The sequence below is a fragment of the Abramis brama genome, assembly GCF_963993115.1.
Source record: "Abramis brama genome assembly, chromosome: 20".
Taxonomy (NCBI): domain Eukaryota; kingdom Metazoa; phylum Chordata; class Actinopteri; order Cypriniformes; family Leuciscidae; genus Abramis; species Abramis brama.
Window position 1 is genome coordinate 26519516 of NC_139982.1, and position 25251 is coordinate 26544766.

General features: G+C 37.8%; 1 protein-coding gene across 1 annotated transcript in view; it reads left to right on the forward strand.

Moving 5' to 3' along the window:
• The window catches only part of lrrc4ca (leucine rich repeat containing 4C-a), a 74491-nt gene that overhangs the window by 41963 nt on the left and 7277 nt on the right, over window positions 1-25251 (forward strand). Inside the window, exon 2 of the mRNA XM_084094192.1 lies at window positions 5384-5453. The gene's annotated coding sequence lies outside the window, so the exon portion shown is untranslated. The remainder of the gene's footprint in view (window positions 1-5383; window positions 5454-25251) is intronic.

Below are 25251 nucleotides of genomic sequence, written 5' to 3' on the forward strand. Positions count from 1 at the left end.
TGTTGTGCGCACAATTTAGGAAAAAGAGGAAACAAATTATTGTACTCTGTGCACGATTTACTTAAAACAAGGGCAGTAGAAATCTGAATTAGAATTTTTTGTAACCATATAAACGTTTGATCAATTTAATGTGTCCTCACTGAATGAAAGCATTAAAACTTTTCAAAGTTCTTCATAGTTATATATATTTCTTAACGTTCCTCATTTTTCAACAGCCCACAATGGTCTTTTGGCACACACACTTGCAAATCTACAAACTGCCATGTAATTAGCAATTTAGAGCACTTCTAGTTAGCATTTAGGACAGCATGCGTGATATTCTATTAATTACAGTTACTGCACCCTTAATAAAATAAATGTGAATGTAGATTAATTACAGTCCCAACCCCCTCACAGCGTGAATGTGATTGGACCAAATTGAAAACGTCTGGAGTGCTTTCTTGTAATTCGTTTTTAATATTCTTTAATGATCAGCATGTTCTATCAGTACATTAACAGCCGAATGTGTGCCAAAATCTAATGATATCAATTTAGCTTAGGATAAAAGAAAGACAGGGTGGAAAACCATTCCAAAATTTAATTCATGGTCATGGTCTAGACCAGGGGTTCTCAACTCTGCCCCTCGAGGTCCACTTTCCCTAATAAAACCCCCGGACAAGCTAATTAAAAACTTGCAAAAGTGGGTAAGTGCACTTGCTTAGATCGTTAAAATGGGGTCCAGGGAGCTTGTCTTTGCAATCTTTCATCAAAATATAACAATTTGTTCTGCCTCTGAAACGACTTTCCTTTTTTGGTGACATCACCGATCCCTCTTACTTTTCAGCCCCGCCCCTTCAACCATCTGTCTCCGTTCTGGAAAGTAACAACCACTTTTTATTATACAATGATGGATGAAATAGTCCCGCCCTACTTTTTTCCCCGCATCAGATATCCAGTTTCACTCAGAAATGCATCAGATTAAGAAAGTAAAGTTGTTTTCAAGCTTTATTATACAAAAATAGACATCATACAGCATCTTAAAATGGAAGTCAAGGTGCCCAATGAGCTGAAATATGATTAATGGTTGGCCTTACTTCCTTCTTCTCTCTCAATCTCACACTCTCTCTCCTCTACCTTTACATGATGCCTCATTATGTCTCCCGTAGGGTCATCGTTATTTTTCCTCGTTGTGGGACCTTCTGCTCAGACATGGATAGATTTACCATTCAAAGAAGACAAATGGACCAAACAACCTTGCTGGTTTCAGCTTCTCTCTGCATTCGTTTCCAGTGTGTCCGCTGGGCCATTGATTTAGGCCATTTGCATTTATGTTTTTTTTTTTTTTTTTTGAGGGTGATGCATCCTGACCCTACGGGTTCAAATCAAAGCAGAGGTGCATCCCAGGGACTAAAGGATGGACCTTGCTTGCACTGAACAACAAAGAGGTGATCAAACAAGTTGACCGTAGCGCTACGCTGGAAGCAACGCATATACGCTGCTGAATTTGCACTCTAACAAAACACTGTTGTGTTTTGATCTACTCACAGCAGCAGTTTAAAGATAAAAGGGCTGCAAAATGGAGTGCATCAAAACCAGCCTCAGGAGCATGATGGGAAACATATTTATAGAATGTTTGGTCAGGGTTGATGCTGCCGGTAGCAGGCAAAGGATGTGTGGGCAGGGAAGGTGAGCAATCTGTGCTTCACAACTCCACTTCATATTTGTTTTGATTCCTTCAACATGGAGCATATGTTTATCTTTTATTCAGAGTTGGTGTTAAAGGGTCTGATCTTCTTAGATTAAAGAGTTCATTGTGCTATGAATAATAGGCTACTGTAGCTTTAAGAACATAAAACTCGGTCAAAGTTCAGAATGTGTATATATGTATATTGTCTATCTATCTATCTATCTATCTATCTATCTATCTATCTATCTATCTATCTATCTATCTATCTATTGGCCTGTGTCTGTCCATCCATCCATCCATCCATCCATCCATCCATCCATCAACCTGTGTCTATCTATCGGCCTGTGTCTGTCTATCTATCCATCCATCCATCCATCCATCCATCCATCCATCCATCCATCCATCCATCCATCCATCCATCCATCCATCCATCCATCCATCCATCAACCTGTGTCTATCTATCTATCGGCCTGTGTTTGTCCATCCATCCATCCATCCATCCATCCATCCATCCATCATGTGTGTGTCTGTCCATCCATCCATCCATCCATCCATCCATCCTAATAAGTGAACACAAATGTTTAAACAACAAAAAGTTGAGTTCTTAAAATACTTAGCCCAAGCTTTTCTTGGCTTTTAAATTATCACAAGGCTGTTTGGGTTTTCATTTTTCCCCCGCAACATCCTTGTCTAATGTATGCATATATAAATATGTATGCCAGCTATACTAATTATAGCTAGCATATATTTTCCTCCTGCCAGGAAGACATGTGGCTACCTCACACGAGGTGGAAAAAACTAAAAAGATGATCTAGAGCACTGTCAGGGGAGAGAGAGATTGGTGATTGGACTGTGGCGCTGATGATGGCGATTAAGAGTCTAAGCATTAACAGGAGCTTAAATATGGAGTCACTTTTTTAGCATCAAAGGCTGCAAAACATATGAAGTGAAGTCTGGAGTCAATCAAACAAACGCAACAGACAAGCTCACAAAATATATAACAGACTCAAGCTGCTTTGTTTACTGCATGCTTATGGTATCAGCTGGCTTGGAGGATCTGGACGGTTGAAATGAAATTTAAATCTCTGACTAAAATCTATTTGGCCAGGGAGAGATTGTTTGACTGCCACGTTTAAAGTTTAAATTTGAAATATCTCATATCTCATTGTAGCTGCTAGTAAAAAAGAACTTTATTTTCAGGCAGACTGGTAAAAACCAGTTCACTCTGACTGGAAATGGCATTATTCCATCCAATCAGATTAGAGCTTGCAAGTTTGAGAAAGTGGATTCTGTTTTTATTATTTATATGCATTAGATTGTCAATGGTTGGATTGTAGATTGTCTCTGAACATCTGAAGCTTATAGTTAAACCAATTCAACAATCTTTTGTGTTTATTAATACGAGGAACTGCTCTCTGAAGACTGCCGATAGATGCAGTTCTCATGGGAGATTCAGCCTCGCAGTTCTTATGTGTGCAATTTTGTATCATGCGTCTCTTTTCTCCATATTATAGTCAAAGTCTCTCCGTATTATATAAGACTTCCTGAAAAGCATGTTGTATAGCTCATGTCACGCCCCCTCATTTTCTGGGACAGAAGGAAACGAGCATTAGTGCAGATGAGTACATATTGTATTGTATTGTTTTGTATTGTATTGCGCAGACAAAAAAGCCTGCATATATTTGGAGAAGAGCATGCAGAAGAGCATCCTGCATTATATTTATTTTCATTTACGTTTGTTTGCATATTAATAATCATAGTAGTCGTTTGTGTGTGTGTTTGAGGCCAGACGCTCAATTGCCTGTAATTCATATTGATCGAAGGATTTTAAATATAATAATCATATTGATCATACTGATGTGCAGTCAATTTGAGTTTGCTTGAATATGCACTGCTGCTGGGTTTAACTACAATAATTTATTTGGAGCGGTTACATTTTATTAAAATTATAGTTTCTGGACATTTTAAAGTGATGTAAACTATGTAAACTGACATAAAGCTCCATTTTTAAATTTCCTCTCAGAAATGTTTCAGAATTGAAGGTGATCAGAAACTAACAATTTAAATGGTTAAGCTATTGCACATATTCCAAACCTGAAAGAAACAAATTGTACTGTTATGGTGTTTTTATTGTACGATTATGGTGCTTTTATTATACTTTTATGTTGCTTTTCATGGACTGTAAAATATATATTTTTGTGCATTTATCATATTTATGCCGAATATCCAGTGCAGTAATTTGCAGGGCTCACAGCACAGATCAAATCCACTATTATTTTACATAGAATGTTGTATAGTCTATACAGTATTTAATGCAATTACATCAATAATAACAATGTAATTAATTACACCCAACACTGCATTTAACCACGTATTACTGTCTTTGGAAGGCTTTTGTCTTTGTAAATGTACAATTTCATACTATTTCATATTTACATGCAATGCAGGGATTCCCCAACTTTTGTTTGCTCATAAATTGAAAAACCTCATCATAAAAACCCATGGGAAAATCTCAAGGGAACCAGTGGTGAATTAGTCTTCCAGGTCTTGACATCATCCCTGCACACTCCATTTAACAGAATGATCATTTTTAGATGAACCGTCCCTTTAATTTGCGGTAGCAAATGCGCTTTTCAGTGGGTTTCCCACATTGTAAATGAGAGTTAAACATCAGGTCAGCAAAAAACTCTGCAAACTATACAGGAAAAAAAAAAAGTACACACACTATCCATTTACCAAAACCACTTAGACATGAGAAACTTGAGGATCAAACAAAAATGCTTCTGCTTGTTTAGCAACTGTGGCGTCTGAGTCATCTCCTCTGTTCAGGAAACTGTGAAAACATTTTAGCTGGTCATTGTGAACGAAACCAAGTGAGAATATCTGATGTCGGTATTCATAAAAAGCACATCTAGTATTCTGAACCGTGTGAATTAAAGGGTTAGTTCACCCAAAAATGAAAATTATGTCATTAATGACTCACCCTCATGTCGTTCCAAGCCCGTAAGACCTCCGTTCATCTTCGGAACACAGTTTAAGATATTTTAGATTTAGTCCGAGAGCTTTCTGTCCCTCCATTGAAAATGTATGGACGGTATACTGTCCATGTCCAGAAAGGCAATAAAGACATCATCAAAGTAGTCCAAGTGACTACAGTGGCTCAATCTTAAGTTTATAAAGCGACGAGAATACTTTTTGTGCGCAAAAAACAACAAAAATTATATCTTATCTTATCTATATAAAGATAAAAATATCTTAAACTGTGTTCCAAAGATGAACGGAGGTCTTACGGGCTTGGAACGACATGAGGGTGAGTCATTAATGACATAATTTTCATTTTTGGGTGAACTAACCCTTTAAGTCAGAAGAAAACAGGTACACTTGTAAAAATATAAAAATAAGCAGTCCAAAAGGGTTTTTGGTTCTTCTTCTTCTTCTTCTTCTTCTTCTTCAAAAAAGGCCATTTTAATAATCTAAAGAATATTATAAAGAACCTTTTGTGTGTTGGAAAGGTTCCATGGATTCAAAAAGGTTCTTCATGGAACCATCAATGCCAGTAAAGCACTTTATTTTAACGAGCCTCCTGTTTCATATGTCTTTAAACTAAGGCTTTGTCTTCCCGCAGTTCCCTTTTCGAACATTTGGAGCCTGAGAAACTGACAGCATCCAAGTGGTTTGTAATTGTAACGTGGCTGTTCTTCTCTTTTGTGTGCGCAGGGCGAAGCCAGCTAGCGAAACCGAGCGTGAAGATGTCCAGAAACTGCTGGCACTGTGGAAGACTTGGCAGGTGAGTGTACAGGAACAGGTTGTGAGGAACACACTTTGGCTGATTTGAGATCAGGCACTGAGCCTCGTCTGAAGATGGGATCTTGTGTGACATACACAAGCTGATGGAGGAACTGCGAGCACTGTCTCATTGGAGAGGAAGACGGAAGAGATCAAACAAGACTGTTTTACAGTTAGTTCATGTGTCTGTCGTTTATTTTTTTTTAATACTCCCAGACAAACAGAAAATTTTTAATGAATCCTCCAGCTAATCGTAAAGCCCCAGTTTCACAGACGAGGCTTAAAGGAATAGTTCACTTAAGAATGGAAATTCTGTCATCATTTACTCGCCCTCAAGGTGTTTCAAACCTGTATAAATTTCTTTCTTCTGTTGAACATAAAGGAAGAAATTCTGAAGAATGTCTGTAACCAAACAGTTGATGGACCCCATTGACTTCCATGGTAGGAAAAAAAACTAAAATACTATGGAAATCAATGGGGTCCATCAACTGTTTGGTTACCAACATTCTTCAAAATATCTTCTTTTGGGTTCAGCAGAAGAAAGAAATTCATACAGGTTTGAAACAACTTGAGGGTGAATAAATGATGACAGAATTTTCATTTTTAAGTGAACTATTCCTTTAAGCCTAGTCCCAGACTAAAATACATATTTGAGCTGTTTTAACTGAAAGCAACTTGCACCGACATTTCTTAAAATATGTCAGTGCCATTGTTTTGTCTCAAGATGCACACTAGTACTGGTTTTCTAAAGGCACATTTATAAAAGCTACTTATATGTCCTAATTGAACTAAGGCCTAATCCTGGCTTAATCTAAACCCGGTTTGTGAAACCAGGCCAGTATGTTGTAGTTTAACAGGCCTTTCACACATTTACATGTATTCATTTTGTAAACATTTGCTACAGCACATTTTGATTTGACAAACTTTTTTTAGTACTCAACGCAGTCTGATTTTTTGTTTTACCAATCGTGTGCTGAAATCACCAAATTAGACCACTGTAGTTTGCGAAGCTACGCCGTTTTCAACAGCATCATTTCAGAACGTAATCAGCAGTGAAATTGCTCGTATCCGGTGACATTGTTTTTGTGGAATATTTAAGCAGATTTTCCTATGCAATAGATTGTAAGGGCTTGCAGAACAGAGCAAATCAACAACACATGAAAAAAAAAAAAAAGGTTTGGTGAGAGATATTTTTGAAAACATTTGAGATTTCCTTTAATGGTAAATTATATGCATGCAATTCTGCATTAATATCAATTATTTTCTTTGAAATAAATATAATATTTTCTATTTTATATAATATTATAATATTTTTTTTACATTTAAAAAACTTTTGTTCAGCAAGGATGCATTAAACTGAGGAAAGGTGAAAGTTTTCTGTATCATTTCTATTTCAAATGAGTGCTGTTCTTTTGGACTTTCTATTCATCAAAGAATCCTGGAAAAAGAAATGTCGCACGGTTTCCACAAAAATATTATGTTGCACAACTGTTTTCAAAATTGATAAAGAAGAAGTGGTTCTTGAGCAGCAAATCATCATATTAGAATGATTTCTGAAGGATCATGTGACACTGAAGACTGGCGTTATGATGCATCACAGGAATAAATTACATTTTAAAATATATTAAAATAGAAATCATATATTGTAAATTGTAAGAATATTTCACAATTTTACTGTTTGTACGGTATTGTTTGCTCATATAAATGCAGCCATTGAACAAAACAAGTCAAAACATAACAAAATCTTACCGACCTCAGTAGTGTGTGTGTGTGTGTGTGTGTGTGTGTGTGTGTACTTTTGCACCCCTGCAGAGTCCAGTGTCTCAGTAACATTAGTGTTTTAACATTTGTTAATATTTTGTATAGGATTTACTAACTTAACATTTTACCATCAAAAACATAATTTAAAGTAAAAAAAAAAGAAAAAAAAAAGGAGAACAAAAATTAATTTCAAAGTAAATAATACAATAAATAGATCTAAAAACCTTTTTGACGTAGATGGACGTACAGTATGTAGTCAAACCTCACACATCTATGCACACTCATGTTCACCCTTCTGTAATATTATTTTTTCTTTGGATGGGGGAGCTGTGGTTGAGTTATGGGTCTGTCCTAAATGTACCCCGGCTGTGCTGTTCCCCTGAGAGGGGAGCCTGGGTCAGCTGATTAAAAAGATAATGAGTTGAAGTGATAGATTTATGTTTTTTTCTGCAATATGTGGCCTTTTGCCGTCTCCCGTAGGAGGCGGTAACTGTATAAATAACAGATGGTGACATTGGAAAGCAACTGCTCCCTCGCCTTAGTTGTCTCAGCCTTTTCTGTGGCTTTGTTAAATTAAACACCACAGTGATTAGGGCCCACAACATCCGAAGCATCAAACACAACACTGCCTCCTTCAGAAAGTCTGTCCTGACTCATGCATATTGACATTTGATCAGAACAAATTTGAATGGTCGAGTCTGCTCGTTTGTACATGTGACAGATGCTTACATAACATACATTAGGTTCGTTTTGACGGATTGTATGAATGATAAAAGCTGGTCAGAAGTACAAAGGGGTTTGAATACAACAGTACGGCTGCACGATATATCGAAATTATTTAAAAATTGATGTACATTGAAACAATAAAAACAATTAAAATTAATTGCAAAGAAATGGCAAGTAACATGAAATAAGCGTGTCATTTTGATGGATTTTTTGTGTAAAAATCTAGTTCGATAATTGGTTTTATTTACAACTTAAAAAACAAACTTTTTTTACAGTGTATTTTTATTCATAAAAATACTTTGTGTGTGTGTGTCTTTTTTGAAGGTTATAGACAGGGTTATTATCGTTAACTATTAAAACAAAGTAGTAAAACTATTAAAAAACATTGCTGTTAATTGAAATGAAGCTGAAATAAAATATAAATAGTAGTTAAAATATATATATTTTTTTTAAATGTTTCCTTGGCGATAAACTAAAATAAGTTTAAAATGATTAATTGGAAATAAATAAAAACAAACTAAAACTGAATTAAAAAATAAATGAAACATAAATATATATATATATATATATATATATATATATATATATATATATATATAATAAATTGACAAATGCCCATAAAAAAATACTAAAATGATTCATCATTTATTAAACTAATGTAATTAATTATTAAACTAAAATTAACATGAAAACTAAAAATTAATATATTAATAAAGCTATAATAAAAACTAAAATAACACCTGCAGCCTTCGTCCCCATTCACTTTCATTGTATGGAACGGCAACTGGGACATTACGCAAAACATCATCTTCAGTGTTCGACTGAAAAAAGAAAGTGTTTTGAAAGGCATGAAGAGTACATAATAACAGAAATTTCATGTTTGGGTCACTATCCCTTTAATAAAGATGTTATAAAATATATATATATATATATATATATATATATATATATATATTGTTGTCATAGGGGCACTATGTAGGGCAAAGTACAAAGCTGTCAGTAAATAAGACCTACTCGTTTACAGGGACTCGAAGTACAGATGCCTGTCGAGGACACACTGATGTGCTGTTTTCAGTCGTGATGCTCAGCGGTAACATTGTGTAGAAGCAGCGTTATTATTCTGAACCGGGAATTTGTTCTGCAAACCTGAGCCGTTCAAAGACTGATTTCAGATCAGAGAAGAAAGCAACCCTGGATGCTGAGTTTAACGCACGGAGCACAGTGTGTTCCTGCACCTGCAGCTAAATTATCTGTTATTAATTCAACAAATGTAGTGTAACATGAGAATGTCTTGTCTCTGCACTCCTGCAGGGATTTCGCCTGCGATCTCCTCCTACCTGAGGTTTTTAGTGCAAGAATTACAGGGTTCCTTCTTTTGATGCAGCAGAAAAGAGATACTTTAAGATGTATAATGCAACCAACCTTCATTTTTATTATTCTTTTCGCGCATTGTACAAAGACACTCTTATTCAGACACTTGTATTATTTTTTCTTCTTCTATGAAAGAAGTCTCACTCTGTTGTAGCTGGCAAATTTGCATATGTAAACAGCAATGTGTTGATCTTATGACATTGTAGAAATTTTTACTATTAGTTTGGATTTAATTTAAATCCAAACAGGGACTTTTTGTTATTTTTGGTTTTTAATTAGAAGACAGAATGTCAGTATAGACGCTGAGGTGTCCACATAATACAGATGGATTTGTTCACAGACGCGAGTGTATTGGAGATGACTGACTTGAGAGGCTCAGAATTGCCACTTGACTTTATGATCCTGAAAGAGGCATCAGTCCTTCCACGCCCCCTTGACAACCTTGGAGCACGACAAGGGACAAAGACAAACTTAGTATGGTTAGTGAAAAACAGGCGATTGTTATTATTGAAGGCGCAAAACACGTTGTCGGAATGACGTAAAACTCTTTGGGTGACGTGTGCTGCGTCCGAAAACTTTGGCACCTGACTTGTTGTCTTGCTGCTTTATCAGGCAATAGGCCCTATCATACACGCGGCATGGACTGGCGCAAGTGTTTTTTGCTAGTTTCAGCCCGACGCAGTTATCATTTTCACGTCCTGCGCCACGTTGTTTAAATAGCTAATGCATTTGTGCCCATCTATTCGCCTATGGGCGTGCTGGTCTGAAAATGAGGTGTGTTCAGGCGCATTGTTGGCACGTTGCTATTTTGAGGCAACTGAAATAGACTGTGCCATTAACCAACTGAAACCTGGTCTAAAGTCAATGGCGCAATATTTGTTTTGTTATTTAAAGGGCGCATTAGTAGTATGCGCCTATAGGCGGGTTCACAATGCGTGTACACTCTGCTTATTACACACACAGGGCACACAATCATGCCAAATATTAAAAATAAAAGCATTACAATGTAAAAGATTATTATTGTACATAAATATATGGTGGAATCCGCCTTGTCGCCTTGTTCATAAACGCCAGAGGAGAACTGGCCCCCAACTGAGCCTGGGTTCTCCCAAGGTTTTTTTTTTCTCCATTAGGTCACCTGATGGAGTTTTTCGGTTCCTTGCCACTGTTGCCTTTGGCTTGCTCAGTTGGGGATATTTGGGATATTTTATTTAATTAATCAATCAACAATACTATTGATCAGCATTACCAAACGTGGACATTTTCCACTAGAAACAAGCATTGATGTATTATTTTAATTTAATACTGTGAAGCTGCTTTGATACAATCTGTATTGTGAAAAGCGCTATATAAATAAACTTGACTTGACTTGACTTGTCCCGTGAATGGTCTTCTCGCACGCTTTAACCTTGCGCACGAGCAGATCCGTTTCCTCACTAGAGAAGCCTTCAGTCTTTCCGCTTGCAAATTCTGCCATATAAATGAATCCGCCGTGGCGCGAGCACAACTGGCTTTTAAAGGGAATTGGAAATGACAATCTGATTGGTTTATTGCACGTTACACCCAAAACACACCCATTACTCATTAAGAGAATAGGGACAACCCTTTTAGACCATGCGCTGGGTGCGCCAACCATTTTTCCCATCGTTAAAATAGCAAAAAGGGATTCGGACACGCACTAAATGCACTTGCGTTGTGCGCTTTAGACCATACACTTAGATCCTTAAATAGGGCCCAATGACTTTGCAGGCAGAGTTTGCGCACGAAGGTACCTCACAAAACTGATTTCAGACAGACTTCTGAGGCTTTAAGCGTAACCGTTTAATGATCTACAGCAAAACAGAGAGAGCTTTGGTGAAAACTAAGTGAATATTTAATGACTACAATAGTAATTTCTTGCTAGAAATGACATCATAATTGGAAAACGTTGATCAAAAATGTACATTTACATACAAACTGACGACCAGACGCAACTTTCAGACGCCATCTTTGTTTTTTAGCTCAACTGTACCAGAATGGAAAGCACAGCATTGTGGGATATCAAAGGCAGCGAATGATACATCTATGCTGCTTTTAAAAATCCATCAGATGAAGGTAACTCAGGAGACAGGAAATGAAACTAACATTGCATTCGGACGTGCCTTGATGCCTTCCGACCTTTGAATGCGTTCCTCCGAAGGCAGCATTTATCAGTTTTCGGACACAGCCGTGGTCTTGTTTTAGGTGTCTTTGAAATGACGGCGGGAGCCAACAGCATTCGCCTTTTGTGAATTCCCTTAAGTGCCGTGCAGGCAACTTTCTTCCTGATGAGCTCTGACGGTCTCCAGCTGTGCCTCGCGATACGCCACCAGGCGTGCCTGTACCTCCAAGCCATGTGTTGGCAGCGGGCCGCCGTCCTTGGTGCCGAACAGACGCAGCTGTGAAAGGAACATCGGTTGTGAACGCACAGATGCCTTCACCAGAAGTGAAACTTCATCATACATCAATACTTCCTCAATAAGACAACCTTCTTCCCAAGGCTGCAGATACTATTTGGAGAATCAATCCATAACGTAATATAACATGTTATGGAAGTGAAATGTGTTGTGTTTATATGTAACATCTCTTCGTGAGGTATTGTTTAATTGGATTACATGACGACAAACTTTCTCGCAAAAGAAGCATCCGAACACATATAATAATGTCTAGATGTTGATTGTAAGAGCTGATCTCCTCAGCGGGGTCCGATCCCCCCGCGGGCAGATCCGATCGATACGGCATCTGCGTGTCAGACACAATTCTGCCTAATTACACTAATACATCAAACCAGGTGGCAGCGATGTAGGAGATAACGTCACGTCTGTATGTATGCGTGAGGAGATTATCTGCGGTAACGATTTCCTGTCATGTTTTCTGTGTTTTTGATGGTGTATATGTGGATCCGAATGTGTAATTGTTTTAGATAGAGAGAGAGGAGGACGTCAGCGGGGGATACCGTATCCCATGATGCATTGTGCTCGTCTTCATTTACCACTTCCAGTGTGACTGCTGGATGCGATGTCAAAAGTGGTTGTTAATGTCAAAATTTACACTGTTTTTGCACATCCTGTTGTATGTTATACACGTTCCTGGAAAATATGTTATCTTCATATATCATGAAAAGATAATCATTAAATATGTCATTAAAATTAATATAATCACTAAACACACACACACACACACATCTGCACTACAACATTATGTGAACATATACATGTATGTATGTATGTATGTATATGTGTGTGTATATATATATATATATAGATAGATAGATAGATAGATAGATAGATAGATAGATAGATAGATAGATAGATATACAGTATATATACAGTATATATATATATATATATATATATATATATATATATACAGTGCAATGCATAAGTTAATACACCCATGCTAAAGTTGACTAAAAAGAGGAATAAAAAATCATATTTTGGAAATTGAACTTAATGCCTTAATTTAAAAAATTAGGAAAAATCCAACCTTTTAGGACACCAATTTTCTTTGTGAATAAATAATGTATCGTAAATAAATAAATGTTCTTCCTTAAAATACATGGTGCATAAGTGTGTACACCCCTATGTTAAATTCCCATAGAGGCAGGCAGATTTTTATTTTTAAGTATTTTTTTTTTTTATTACTTTTTAGGATACTATGCATCCTGATAAAGTTCCCTTGGCCTTTGGAATTAAAATAGCCCCACATCATCACATAGCATTCACCATACCTAGAGATTGGCATGGTTTTATTTCAGTTAGCCTAAAAGCTAGTTTGATTTGCATTGAGAAATGATCTTATGGAAAGTACCCCATGCCAATCTCTAGGTATGGTGAATGCTATGTGATGATGTGGGGCTATTTTAATTCCAAAGGCCAAGGGAACTTTATCAGGATGCATAGTATCCTAAAAATTAATCCAAAAAAAAAAATACTTAAAAATAAAAATCTGCCTGCCTCTATGGGAATTTAACATAGGGGTGTACACACTTATGCACCATGTATTTTAAGGAAGAACATTTATTTATTTACGATACATTATTCATTCACAAAGAAAATTGGTGTCCTAAAAGGTTGGATTTTTCCTAATTTTTTAAATTAAGGAATTAAGTTCAATTTCCAAAATATGATTTTTTATTCCTCTTTTTAGTCAACTTTAGCATGGGTGTATTAACTTATGCATTGCACTGTATATTTATATATATATATATATATATATATATATATATATATACAGTATCATTACATAATAATAATAATAATAATAATTAAAACAATATATATTAAATTAATTATTTAAGGCTAGTAATGTATTGCAGACTTTCTAGGAAGTAATTATAAAAATAAAAAAGCATTTTTTTTTTTTTTTTGTAAAAGTCATTTGAAGTCCTGTACTTAATTTGATTCTCTTCAAGATAATAAAATGGCAGTGAAATGGGTTATTTCATGTTGATTTTAACATCTCTTCATGACTTATTGTTTAATTGGATTACACAACTATACACAATTGAATCAAAATGTAAAATAGCCCTATTTTGTCCCCAAATCATGTGTAACTCCACGTGCGAGCTTGCAGCTTCAGGACCATTGGTCCAAAGCACGTTCCTGGTGCGACAGTGGGGTTGGAATTTGCACGGCTCATTTGTCTGTAAAATGTGTTGCCTTAGGCCAGGCCTCACACCCCTCTCCATCCTCCGACCGGCCCGTGGAAATGATTTAGACTCAATTGTTTGGTGAATGCGGTGCCCTGTGGATGTATTGGTTAGTCACTCATGATTAACTGCACACATCTACTCCCAGCCCAGTTTTCACGTTTAGGTCAAAGGGTCAGGGGTGATTCACACCGTATCATGTACAGATGTGACCTATTGCAAAATATAGCACCATCATAATAATGCTGTACAGTAAATGCCGTGTGTATATATATATATATATATATATATATATATATATATATATATATATATATATATACACTCACCTAAAGGATTATTAGGAACACCATACTAATACTGTGTTTGACCCTCTTTCGCCTTCAGAACTGCCTTAATTCTACGTGGCATTGATTCAACAAGGTGCAGAAAACATTCTTTAGAAATGTTGGCCCATATTGATAGGATAGCATCTTGCAGTTAATGGAGATTTGTGGGATGCACATCCAGGGCATGAAGCTCCCGTTCCACCACATCCCAAAGATGCTCTATTGGGTTGAGATCTGGTGACTGTGGGGGCCATTTTAGTACAGTGAACTCATTGTCATGTTCAAGAAACCAATCTGAAATGATTCGAGCTTTGTGACATGGTGCATTATCCTGCTGGAAGTAGCCATCAGAGGATGGGTACATGGTGGTCATAAAGGGATGGACATGGTCAGAAACAATGCTCAGGTAGGCCGTGGCATTTAAACAATGCCCAATTGGCACTAAGGGGCCTAAAGTGTGCCAAGAAAACATCCCCCACACCATTACACCACCACCACCAGCCTGCACAGTGGTAACAAGGCATGATGGATCCATGTTCTCATTCTGTTTACGCCAAATTCTGACTCTACCATCTGAATGTCTCAACAGAAATCGAGACTCATCAGACCAGGCAACATTTTTCCAGTCTTCAACTGTCCAATTTTGGTGAGCTCGTGCAAATTATAGCCTCTTTTTCCTATTTGTAGTGGAGATGAGTGGTACCCGGTGGGGTCTTCTGCTGTTGTAGCCCATCCGCCTCAAGGTTGTGCGCGTTGTGGCTTCACAAATGCTTTTTTTTTGCTGTTTTTCCCTTTTCACACCATTCTTTGTAAACCCTAGAAATGGTTGTGCGTGAAAATCCCAGTAACTGAGCAGATTGTGAAATACTCAGACCGGCCCGTCTGGCACCAACAACCATGCCACGCTCAAAATTGCTTAAATCACCTTTCTTTCCCATTCTGACATTCAGTTTGGAGTTCAGGAGATTGTCTTGACCAGGACCACACCCCTAAATGCATTGAATCAACTGCCATGTGATTGGTTGATTAGATAATTGCATTAATGAGAAACTGAACAGGTGTTCCTAATAATCCTTTAGGTGAGTGTATATATATACTGTTTTTATTATGCTATAATTTCCTTTTGTTAAATATGCAAACATTTGTATTTTTATATAATTTGTATAATTAATAATGAATAACATGAATAATTTAATTTAAAAATATGTAATACTTAAAACAAGATAAATGTACTTTATCTTGCGAAATGTTGTGAAATATTAATATATTTTTGTTTTCAGAGAATATATTTTTTTATATTGCGTAAAAAATTTTATCGTTTATTTTTATCGTTTATAATTAGCTATAATATTTCTCACACCATTTTCATTTTTTTTTTTTTCAAGCTTGAACCTCATTAAATTGTTGAAATCACTTTGTCAAATGTATTATCAATATATTTTCTCTGAAAGCAAGGCTTAATATCTTACTTCACCTCTAGAGTAAATGTATCTTGGTTTAAGTATGTTTAAATTTTTTTTTTTTTTTTTTTTTTTACTGCAAAGCATGACTTGATTAGATGTAAATGCCTAGGCCACAATTATTCAGATGGCTAGTTAACTGGTCTAATAAATGGGTCCATTGGAGTTATTTTAGATTTAGTCCCTGAGCAATGTCTCCCCTCAGACCTGCCCTTTGTATAATCACGATAATTCCTGCAAATGGATGAACGTCTGTGCAAATCAAGCCTGATGTGCCGCTCTCCACCAGCCAATTTACATGAATGGACTTTTAGGGAGCATTTTACATAAGAACAGCTTACATCATACAATCTCACTGTGTGTGCGCCAACTCTGAGTCTCTCTCTCTCTCTCTTTCTTTCTCTCTCTCTCTCTCTCTCTCTCTCTCACTTTATTGCTTCAACAAGCACAGAAAATCATCCCCCAAATATCCTTCAGCCATTTCAGTTTCAAAAAAGACTGACAGTAATGTCTTTTTTTAAAACACACACAGCCACTAACAGCAAAGGTCATGTGGGATTTGTGCTTTATCTGTTTATTTAATGTATTTCAATCACCAGGCATTGGTTCACTCCACTAGATAACATACATTTCACCAAACTTGGGAATCCACTAGGGTTTTTGAATATGAATAGAAATGGATAAATTGCCACAGGACGCTGAGCTTTGTCTGTTTGTTGGATTGGCAGAGAGAAGATTGGTTCTCTTATTGACATTTTAATCAAGTCTAGTGGAGAGAGTCTTATTGTGAAGGCATTAACAATGCAACACTCTAGTGGCGTGAATGGTTTCGTTCCTTGTCAGGAATAGAATACGTTTGGATAGGAAAATTATCCAAAAATTTAGGGAACTGTATTTCCGTCTAAGTAGCAAGAAAAAGCAGCGAAGAGTTTCTATTCATAGATCTGACGTAGCTGACATGTGTTAAGCTCAATGTCTTTATTTCTGGATTAAATTATATATGAGATTCGTGCAGAGTCACTGTTTCATGTCAACAACATGATGTCGGTGAAGCACAAATTTCCTTTGACACTTCTTTACGAAAGATAACTAGTTGAAAAAGAAGGCTTTGGTGTTGATTGGGACGATTCTGTTCACAATTTGTCTCCATCATGCCTCCTTGCAGGGGGGTTGGCATGGCAACCAAGGACAGGAAGTAAATCAGTGTCAGCTGGAAAAGTGGTCGCCAAGGAGACATCGAGCAGAAACTTTGCTGCGCCCATTGACAACAAGATGGGAGGGATATCTGGGGTCCTGGAGGGATATCTGGGGTCCGGGAGGGTGGCAGGGCTAGTTGAACTGGGGTGTGTCGAGGGAAGTGATATATTTGCAGAGATGCTAATGAGAAGACAGAACTCATTTGCATAAACAGTGCTGTCTCTGAAAAGAGTTCTGGAATACAGAATACGCCAGATGGCCACTTGTTACTTTGGAAGTGCCTATTCTGTTGCAGAATTACGATGCTTCAATCTAACTCATCCAGAATAGAAAATGGGTTCTTAATTAAATTAGCGGGTTTTGTAGCTGGAGCCGTTGAGGCAAAAATAGTCAGATGTGTTGTGTTGACTAAGTAAGGTCAATTGAGTATGGGTGCCGACTCTTTTATTTGCAGGTTCTGCCTGTTGAAATGGTCACCGCACAACATGATTTACCCAAATATGACATTATTATGGGTCAACGTTCTTTGTTGGTCCCGCAACAACATTTGGCCAAACCCTAAACTTAACTCAAAATCTGATTGCTTGATTATAATGTGGTTCCAGGACCAATGAAGATGTTGATCCAAGAAAGTCAGAATTGACATAATTGAACTGACATGATGTGAAGGCCAAGTATGGCAAATCATTCTCGGAATTTGCCCTCTGCATTTAACCAATCCAAGTTAGTGCAGTAGTGAACACACACTGCAAACCGTGGGCACGCACACCCGGAGCAGTGGGCAGCCATTTTTGCTGTGGCGCCCGGGGTTATGTGCCTTGCTCAAGGCACCTCAGTAATTTCCTGCTGGTATTGAGAATCTATCCCACAACCCAAGTCCGACTTTCTAACCATTAGGCCACGACTGCCCATGACTGAACGTTTCCTAATTGACCGTGTTGGTTTTAATAATTAAGCTGCACAATTGTGCATGCATAAATTTGGTCAGTCCAAATATTTATTTATGATGCTTTCATGCACGACACTCCTGCTATATACACAGGACATTCAGTGCCGCAGCTGGATAAATTGCATCGCATGAAACTGAATGGATTTTTTCTAGATGTTATGAATGAGTATTCATTCAATAACCGCCATGTCTAAGACCAGATGATGAATGATTACATCCAGAGCTTTTTCCACAATAAAGAATCACTTTTATTCTGCACTGTGAAAAGTGATCAATTGACGTAACTTTAAAAAGTAAGGAAACCCATTGCCTTAAAATTAAGTAATAAACTTTGTGTAATTGAAAAAAATAAGTTATGTGAACTTGACAATTCCACTTAACTTCATTTTTTCAATTACGCATGAAGTTTATTTACTTAATTGTAAGGCAATGGGTTTCCTCACTTTAAGTTATTTGATCACTTTTCACAGTGCAGAATAAAAGTGATTCTTTATTATGGAAAAAGCTCTGGGTGTAATCATTCATCATCTGGTCTTAGACATGACTGTTATTGAATGAATACACATTCATAACATCTAGAAGAATCCATTCAGTTTCATGTGATGCGCTTTATCCAGCTGCAGCACTGAATGTCCTCTGGTTGGGAATGATATTAGAGAGAGAGAGAGAGAGAGAGAGAGAGAGAGAGAGAGAGAGAGAGAGAGAGAATTTGCCTTAATGGAATCTCCACCATTTTATTGCACCCTGTTCGCCCCTTAATTTCCCTGCTGTACAAAATGCAGCTGACCTGCTTGTATCCCGCATGTCATTAGATCGTCGTTCTGTAGAACTCTTCAAAGAGCACCAGTATTTATATAACCCTAATCTATCAGCCTTCATGTATTGCCATCTTGTCATTGTGTGCATCCAGACACCTCTTTCCATTTCTTCTCATCAGGCGAGTTTTTCCTGACAGCGCTTGCCTCGTCTTTCTCTGTAGGGGCCTTTCCACCACTCTCCTTGCCAGTGCGTTTCCACCTGCCACCACCGCGGGGGTCTGGACTTGCGCGGTGCTAACAGATAGTCTGCTTTTGTTTCCACGGTTGCCAAAACCCATTTCCTTGCTGTAACCTCCAGTTGCGACTGTCTGACGGAGCCCACATACTTTGTTCCGTACCATTCCTGAGTATGAGCGTACAGTGATGGATGCCGTTATCCCCCCTCCCGCTTTTCTGTCTTTCTCCCCCGTTCTCGAAGGAGCTGCAGTTCCGCAATGCCCTATAAATGAAACACTGTTGCTCTTTACTGATTTGGCATGACTCATCCTTTTCATCCCTCTTTTTTTTAGTGGAACCAAGATCCTCCTTGCTGCAGAATTCACAGGATTACTGAGAGGGAGAAACTCTCTTTGCATGGTGCATGGCCTTATGGGGAGCTTGAAATTATCTTCTACCAAATGCTTATTGTTTACATTGACTGGAATGTATTTCAAATTATACAGCAGTCAGTCTGCTCCATGAATCTTTTTCAAGAGCACATAACAGTCCGACAGCAGTGGACTACACTGTTTCCATCACTCCGTTTGTGTTTGAAATTGCATCATTATGCCAGTAGGTGGCAATAAAGTGCCTGTTTTTACAAGCGATTCAAGAGGATTATTCACAAAAATGATTCAGTCAAAGCATTGATTCTCTCAGGAATGAAGCAAATTACTCTTTATGAGTGAATAGAAGCATTCACTCATCTAATTTGTTCAAAACACTGATTCACTGAGGAATAAGAAAGTGGCTGTCTTTGAGTGAGTCACTGAATCTTTCTCAGTCAATTACTTCAAAACATGAATCCAATTCATAAAAGACGGCTATGCATGCTTTCACTTTTTTATTTTATTTTTCATGTCATACACCGGTCAATCTGCGCAGTGCCACTTCAAGCCGAACACACCTAACTGCTCATTATGAGTGAGTGGCTAAAGCATTAATTCGTCCAATTGGTTAAAAACATGGATTCATTCAGGAATTAAACAACCATCCTTATGAGTGAGTCACTGAAACATTCACAACTGATTCATTCAAAACATAGATTCATTCAGAAATGCACTAAATTACTTTTAATAAGTGAGTCACTAAAACATTTAACTAATCCAATTCATTCAAAAGCACTGATTCATTCAGGAATAAACTAGTGATCTGCACAGAATAATTTTCAACCAGTTAGTTCAAAACATTGATTCATTCAGGAATTAACCAAATTACTATTTATGAGCGAGTCACTGAAGCATTCACTCATCCAATTCGTACAGAACACTGATTCATTCAGGAATGAAACAAGTGACCATCTGAGTGAGTCATTGAATCATTCTCAATTGATTCCTTCAAAACATTGAATCGTGGAGAAATTAATATTACTGATTCATTTAAAAATTTAATTTAGATGTCATTTAAACATCCAATTCTACACTGTGTATTTAGAAATATTTTTGTATTGGCAAAGTTAAAATAGACACAGTGACTTGTGTCTAAAATGTAATCCAATATTAACGACAGCATTCTTGCTTGTTTGGTGTTACTTCAATATTTTTGCGGTGTTGTTGTACGCGCCTTTAGCCTGACGTCGTCATACTCAGATTCTAGTCAGAATGTGAGTCTGATACTGCTCCATTGAGCTTTGATTATGGGGCGTGTTTCAACCGAACCAGGAAAAAAAATGCCTCTGCACTCAATTGGATAGACCTACAACCAATCAGTAAGTGACGTATGTTTTTCATTCATGTTTCTGATCGCGGTTCTCTGTTCCTCTTTTAAAATTAATGCGCTGTCGATATCTTCTATAACAGACTCGATGGCGGAATCTACACATGATGTTTTATAAACAAAGTTCAGGAGGAGCACATTCAAATAATCAATCCAATCAACCGTCTACGGTCTACACTATCAGCAAGAGAGGAAGCATATATTTATTCACTCTGTCAACTCACCTAACATTCCTTGACAGTTTTCAGCATCCCTCCACTCACTCTCGGCTTGTTCTTCCACAGCCAGGAATACGGGGGGAGTACTTTGGGTTCGGGCCGAATACCGAGCCCGAAGCCTCTCCTCGGACAGCACACCAAATATGCATTTATTCTATCCGACTTATTTGTAAGCGTGAACTCGTGAAATCTCAATTCTTCAGCGGCAGTCATTTGAATTCAACCCAAGCACTCGTTGATGACGTGGATGATTACGTTACCGTTGCTCATCTGTCCATCATCGTATAAAGCCCGCCCTGACAATTTGATTGGTCCGAACAATTTTTGTTCGGGCATAATAGCTCCTCAACGGAACGAGTCCAGACTGAACTTCCCGACCTAAAATTTTTTGTGGGCGGGGCTAAGATCGGCTGGCATCCAGGCTAACGTGCCTTATCATAACATCTGAAGGTTACCACTGCTGCTGCAGGTAACTGGTGATTCTACAGTCCATCAGCTGTTCATCCGGCTGTAGATGGATGACCCTGTGGAGAACTTCCACTCCAGCTTTCATTTATATGATGCAATTCCCAGTCTTGTAAAGCAATGGCTGAACTATCATAGTTTATTGATGCTATCCAGCATACCTATGAATTGTGCTCTAGCAGGCCTGCAGATAAATGAAACCTGGCTCAGGGCCTCTCTCTGACTGTGATTGAAAAATCTAAAGGAAATCTTTAATTTTCTCAATACCTTGGGGTTTTGAATAGAGCAGTTTTGATATGACATGTGTGTTATATGACAGCATTACTCATAGCTCAGCTTTACCCTCATCTGTGGCTTGGGTGTGTCACCAAATGATGATGGCAATGCACATGTGGATGTTTTCCTTCTTTGTTTTGTCAATATCCTCTTCTATTCTTTTTTTACTTCCTTTTCCCCTCTCCTTGGTCTTCCTCCTAATTTTCCCTTTCTTTTCTGTTCTCATGTACATTTTCTTCCTCTTTCTTTTCTCATCTTCTCTTCTTGTTCTATTTTCCTTCCTATCTTTCCTACTTCCATTCATCCTTTTCCTCTTCCCTTTTACTTTGTCTCCCTCTTTGCCTGCTCTTTCATTGTCTTCTCTTTCCTCTTTTCTTGCCCTCATCTTCCTCTACACTTCAATTTGCCCCTGCATTCTCCCTCTTCCGTTCTACTTCCTCTTATTCTCTCCTTACTCCTTTTCTCAGTTTCCTCTTCCCTTTTACTTCATCTTCCTCTCTGCTTCCTCCTGTTCTCTTCTCTTTTCTTTTTTGCCCTCTCCCTCCTATTCATCTCTTCCATTCTTCCTCTTCCTGTCTACTTACTCTTATCCTATCTTTCATATTTTTTTCTTTTCCTTCTTTTTCCCTCCTACTTACTTTTTCCTCTTTCCTTTGACTTTATCTTCCTCTCTTCTTCCTCCTCCTTTTCTCTTCTCCTTGCCCCAACCTTCCTGTGCACTTATTTCCTCTTCCATTCTCTCTTCTACTTCCTTTTCTTCTCTCCTTCCACTTTTTTCCTTCCATTTTTCTCCCAGTTTACTCCCTCTTCCTCCTCTTTCTTTTCTGTCCTTCTTCAATTTCCTCACATTCCTCTTCACTTTTATTTTCTCTTTCCTTTTTATTCTTCCTGACTTTCACTTTTCAGTTTTCTTCCCCTTTTCCCTTCTACTTCTACTTCATCTTCATTTACCTTTTTATTTTCTTCTCCCCTTCCCTCTCCTTCTACTTCACTTCCTCATGCCGATCTAATTCCTTTTCGTCTATCTTTCTTCTTCCACCTCTTCCTTTCTACTTCCTTTTTATTTCACCTTCCCCTTTTCCCTACTCTTTCATCTTCCTTTCACCTTCCTCATCATATTTCTCCTTCCATCTCTTACTATTTCCATCCTTCTTCCCCCACTCTTCTCCTTCCACCACCACCTCCTCTTCTCTTCTTCCACCCTTATCTTTCCCTTACCTCTCTCCTCCTCTCGAAGATGAACACCATATTAATCCAAACGGCTCTTGACATTTGATTATTTTGTGCAGAACTGTATGATTGCCATAATTGTTCTCACCTCAACCTGCTCACCCTGCCGTGTGAAGGAAAGTACAGAAGCTTTTCTAACCCGCGCTGTGTAAAGAAGCACACAGCCGCATTGTTGTCAGCAGCAATGGCATTCACTTTCATGTTATTTGAAAAAAATTAATTCACTTCGTTACACCTCACACCTTTCAAGGCTTCCGCTGCTTGATCCTCTTCTTTACCTCCATCCCTGCTGAAGCGTTTGCCGCCTGCTTCATCATCTCTTACTGGGCCAGAAGTTTATAAATGTATTCATTTCATAATCTTATTTTTTGTTTATCATTTTTTCATCTAATTCCCTTCCCACACGAAATCCAATTTTGCCAGGCTCACTGTTTGAGAAGCAGCAGGATTTTTGTGGAGTGCTTTTTTGTTTGCCCCCCTCTCTTTCTCTCTCTCTCGACTTGGAGCAACCTAGATTGTGTTATGCAATTTTATTAGTGTAAAATCAAATCAGGGAAGATAAACCGGACCCCGCACTTGAATCCAGCAGGGCTTCTTTTCTTTTTTTTTCTCTTTTTTTTTTAAAGATTTGTGATGTTAAAGCTTTATCTTTTGTTGTAATTGAGCATTTACATACAAGATATATATTACAATTATCTGTGCATGAAATTCGATTAAATGGAGTAAAAATGGGCATACTGTTACTGAAAGTCATTCTCCTTCAAAACGTTTAGTGATAACATGGTTGAGTTTCATGTGTGATCATCACCAGCAGTCTAAGACTTCAGGGCAGCAGTACAAGTAGATTTGCGATGAAAGAATTGATTGTTATGGCAGTCATTATTAGGTTAAGACCAGCACCCTGCCGAGAGGAAGAGGAAAGGCGAGCAAGAGAGTGAAAAGTGGTACAAACAGTTTTGCAATGCTTTCTACATCGTGTTGTAATGCCCAGAGGGAAGAACATCCATGTTCAACGGTTCTTCTTAAGATCCTACAAAACCGACTGTGAGCAGATTTTCTAGTGCTCAAAGTGTCTACAGACATAATCCAAGAATGAGTCTAATCTAAACGCCCCAACAAAAGTCTCGCCTAGTTACACATGACCCTAAATCCAACTAATTATATAATGCTTCTTCAAGACAACCCACTGGCTAATCGATTATGAAATGTTGCTGCTAATAAACATAGTAAAAACAGTTTCAGGGTTTCAATACAAGTTTTTAAAACTAACACATGCTAACGTTAGAGAAATTGTGTTTTTAAACTAGCATGCCACTAGCAATTCTAATGCCATGGCTTTGGTTATCAGGGAGTGTATGAACTGAAAGATTATATATAGTATCTTGAGTGCAAGGGTAAAAGCATTTTATGTTTTAATAAAAACATCTGCTAAATGCATAAATACAAATATAAATGAATGCTAAAAATGCTAAAGCTAAAACAAATGTGAGGAAAAAAACTAGATTCTCTAAATCTAGACTCAACTGACTAGTCAGCTGGTTGATGACTAATAAATAGTTGACCTGTCCAATTCCTTTCAGAATAGACACTAAAGTGAGTCACATACTCACCTGAGGGAACGAGGGAGAAACATGCGTCTGTCCACACACTTCCTGTCCCAGGTTTCATTCTCAGTCCAGTCACACGCATGTCTTTAAGTGCGTGTTCGCTTTAGATAGGTAGGGTTGACTGAAGGATCGGTAGGTGGGAAGCCGTGCTTTTATTTATGCCTCCTCTGCAAGAATAAATAAAGTGACACAGACAGACAAGGCAGCTCATATCTCCCTGACTGAGGAGAGGGGGAAACAGAGAAAGCAGACCCAATATTGTGGTGCAGCTTTATGTGACTTAGATTGAAAGTGGTGTGCGTGCAAAGACATGAACTCGCAGACACCACACGCACTCAAAAAAATAATAGAACAAAAAAAAAAAAGAAATGGATATGAAACACTCTTGAAGGTCACCTGCGATGCATGTGTGTGTGAAAAATGTTTTATCTGTGATTCACTTCCGCTGGGCAAAATGGGCTTGTGTGGCTATACAAGAGATATTGTTTTCATTCCTAGAGTACAGCGACTGGCTGTTCCTCTGCACGTTTGTCTGTGCTTGTATGTTAATGTGACAAAGAATGCTCTCAAGATTGCAGTGCTATAGGCCTATGTCACACTTCCTGCTTCCGGAACGCGAAGTAGGGATTCAGAACTTCCGGTCAACAGTATTTCTCGATAAGGATTTAGATTATCAGCCATAATGTCTAACCCATCCGAGGTAGACTGACCACGAGCTATGAGGTTGTGAAACGAAGGTTTTTGCTCCTGTAGAAGCTATACGTTCGTATGAAATCAACCTTGTTTTAAGAAAAACATGTTTTATCCGC